We start from the raw sequence: 4,193 nt of genomic DNA, 5'->3' as shown, positions 1-4,193 counted from the left end.
ATATGAACTATAAAAATCTGATTCATTTTCATGATAGGAAAGGGGTATGGGGGAGCAAAATGAGCAAAAGCCAAATAAACAAAAAGGCACAAAACAAGGTTGTGGATTCAGGCCCACATAAATAAACCTACACAAGAAATGTAGTTAGATCAAAGCTCCCACCTAGGGGAATTCTACCAAACATTTAAAGAAGAATTAATACCTATTCTTCTGAAACTGTTCCAAAAAATAGAAATGGAAGGAAAACTTCCAAACTCGTTTTATGAGGCCACCATCACCTTGATCCCCAAACCAGACAAAGACCCCATCAAAAAGGAGAATTACAGACCAATATCCCTGATGAACACAGATGCAAAAATTCTCACCAAAATAATAGCCAATAGGATCCAACAGTACATTAAAGGATTATTCATCACAACAAAGTGGGATTTATCCCTGGGCTGCAAGGTTGGTTCAACATCCGCAAATCAATCAATGTGATACAATACATTAATAAAAGAAAGAACAAGAATCATATGATCCTCTCAATAGATGCAGAAAAAGCATTTGACAAAGTACAGCATCCTTTCTTGATCAAAACTCTTCAGAGTATAGGGATAGAGGGTACATACCTCAATATCATAAAAGCCATCTATGAAAAACCCAAAGCGAGTATCATTCTCAATGGGGAAAAACTGAGAGCTTTCCCCCTAAGGTCAGGAACGCGGCAGGGATGTCCACTCTCACCACTGCTATTCCACATAGTATTAGAAGTCCTAGCCACAGCAATCAGACAACAAAAAGAAATCAAAGGCATCCAAATCGGCAAAGAAGCCAAACTCACTCTTTGCAGATGATATGATACTTTATGTAGGGGAAAACGCAAAAGACTCCACCCCAAAACTGCTAGAACTCATACAGGAGTTCAGTAAAGTGGCAGGATATAAAATCAATGCACAGAAATCAGTGGCATTCCTATACACCAACAACAAGACAGAAGACAGACAAATCAAGGAGTCGATCCCATTTACAATTGCACCCAAAACCATAAGATACCTAGGAATCAATCTAACCAAAGAGGCAAAGAATCTGTACTCAGAAAACTATAAAATACTCATGAAAGAAATTGAGGAAGACACAAAGAAATGGGAAAACGTTCCATGCTCATGGATTGGAAGAACAAATATTGTAAAGATGTCAAGGCTACCTAGAGCAATCTACACATTCAGTGCAATCCCTATCAAAATACCATCCACTTTTTTCAAAGAAATGGAACAAATCATCCTAAAATTTGTAAGGAACCAGAAAAGACCCCGAATAGCCAGAGGAATGTTGAAAAAGAAAAGCAAAGCTGGCGGCATCACAATTCCAGACTTCCAGCTCTATTACAAAGCTGTCATCATCAAGACAGTATGGTACTGGCACAAAAACAGACACATAGATCAATGGAACAGAATCGAGAGCCCAGAAATGGACCTTCAACTCTGTGGTCAACTCATCTTCAACAAAGCAGGAAAGAACATCCAGTGGAAAAAAAGTTAGTCTCTTCAACAAACGGTGTTGAGAAAATTGGACAGCCACATGCAGAAGAATGAAACTGGACTATTTCCTTACACCACACACAAAAATAGACTCAAAATGGTTGAAAAATGTGAGACAGGAGTCTATCAAAATCCTAAAGGAGAACACAGGCAGCAACCTCTTCGACCTCAGCCACAGCAACTTTTTCCTCGACACATCGCCAAAGGCAAGGGAAGCAAGGGCAAAAATGAATGATTGGGATTCATCAAGATAAAAAGCTTTTGCACAGCAAAAGAAACAGTCCACAAAATCAAAAGACAACTGACAGAATGGGAGAAGATATTTGCAAATGACATATCAGATAAAGGGCTAGTATCCAAAATCTATAAAGAACTTATCAAACTCAACACCCAAAGAACAAAGGATCCAATCAAGAAATGGGCAGAAGACATGAACAGACATTTTTCCAAAGAAGACATCCAAATGGCCAACAGACACATGAAAAAGTGCTCAACATCGCTCCGCATCAGGTAAATCCAAGTCAAAACCTCAATGAGATACCACCTCACACCAGTCAGAATGGCTAAAACTAACAAGTCAGGAAATGACAGATGTTGGCGGGAATGTGGAGAAAGGGGAACCCTCCTACACTGTTGGTGGGAATGCAAGCTGGTGCAGCCACTCTGGAAAACAGTATGGAGGTTCCTCAAAAAGTTGAAAATAGAGCTACCATACGACCCAGCAATTGCACTACTGGGTATTTACCCCAAAGATACAAATGTAGGGATCCGAAGGGGTACGTGCAGCCTGATGTTTAAAGATTTTATTTATTTATTTGAAGAGAGAGAATGAGAGACAGAGAGCACAAGAGGGAAGAGGGTCAGAGGGAGAAGCAGACTCCCCGCTGAGCAGGGAGCCCGATGCGGGACTCGATCCCAGGACTCCAGGATCATGACCTGAGCTGAAGGCAGTCGCTTAACAAACTGAGCCACCCAGGCGCCCCAGCCTGATGTTTATAGCAGCAATGTCCACAATAGCCAAACTATGGAGAGAGCCAAGATGTCCAATGACAGATGAATGGATAAAGAAGATGTGGTATATATATATACAATGGAATATTATGCAGCCATCAAAAGGAATGAAATCTTGCCATTTGCAATGACATGGTGGAACTGGAGGGTATTATGCTGAACGAAATAAGTCAATCAGAGAAAGACATGTATCATATGATCTCACTGATATGAGGAATTCTTAATCTCAGGAAACAAAGTGAGGGTTGCTGGAGTGGTGGGAGGTGGGAGGGACGGGGTGGCTGGGTGATAGACATTGGGGAGGGTATGTGCTATGGTGAGCGCTGTGAATTGTGTAAGACTGTTGAATCACAGACCTGTACCTCCGAAACAAATAATATATTATATGTTAAAAAAAAAAAGAAGAAGATAGTAGGAAGGGTAAAATGAAGGGGGGGAAATCAGAGGGGGAGACAAACCATGAGAGACGATGGACTCTGAGAAACAAACTGAGTGTTCTAGAGGGGAAGGGGCTGGGGGGATGGGTTAGCCTGGTGATGGGTATTAAAGAGGGCACATACTGAATGGAGCACTGCGTGTTATATGCAAACAATGAATCACAGAACACTAAAAAAAAAAAAAAAAAAAAGCCTCCCACCTAAAAGACACATTGTCATCTGGCATGAAACACGTAACACTTAGCTACGTGACATTGCCAAGAGGCATTTCTAAAATTTGAGATCGAAAATAATGTAGGAGACAAACATTGGGCAGATATTACCCAAGAGAAAGTGGATGGTTCGTGACCAGAGCCAGACAAAGTGCACGCAAGCCAGGGAGCAGTCACAGAGCCAGGTCACCAGGAAACTCTAATAAATAAACTGGCAAGAACTGAATCTCACTTCAAATTGAATAAATTAAAAATGAAAGAAAAACATGGAAAATGTGATAAATCTAAAATAAGTGATTTTTATACGACAAAGCACCCCAAAAAAATATAACATAAGAAGGATACAGAGAAGTTGAACAATAAAATTGCAAGCTTATTCTAAAGGACACGCATAGAATGCAGCACCTGGAAATTATTTCCAGGCACACATCAAACAGTTCTAAAATCGATCATGTGCTGAAACACAAAGAAGCAAATCTTAATAAATACCAAAGGATCAATATTATACAGAGCCACAAATTTGAATCCAGTGGTATATCGCCATGCCCTCCAATCCAGGACTAATTGCAGGCAGAGAAGGAGACAGTCCTTTCTGATGCCGGATAGATCACATCAAAGGGTCTGTCCTGCATGCTGTAAAATAACTTTCCCTGTCTTGGTGGTGGAACAAACCCAGGTCTCTAAAGAGCCCCGAAATCTTTCTGCTGTGAAGTCAATGCCTTGTTATCCCAAATTGGTCCGATAAAACCAAACCAGGCTGAGAACACAGCCACACCCACCCCCTGTGTGTTCTCGAAGTCCTGCTAGGGCCTGGGACTTATACAGACCACCAGGGTCCCACCTGCTGCCCCTCAAATTTGGACTTATCAGTCACTTACATTAATAAGTATCCTTCTAGAATATAGGAATAACCTTAAGTGAAGACACTTGATTGATTGCTTTCCTCTTCACCCCCCAAGTTGTGCTTTTGAAAGAGAAGGACGTGATTAGAGTCTGGAACACAAGAGAGGTGT

The sequence above is a fragment of the Eumetopias jubatus genome, unplaced genomic scaffold (assembly GCF_037043125.1).
Source record: "Eumetopias jubatus isolate StellerSeaLion01/CBP00866 unplaced genomic scaffold, mEumJub1_p1.0 scaffold_14, whole genome shotgun sequence".
Lineage (NCBI taxonomy): Eukaryota > Metazoa > Chordata > Mammalia > Carnivora > Otariidae > Eumetopias > Eumetopias jubatus.
Note: the sequence above shows the minus strand (reverse complement) of the source record.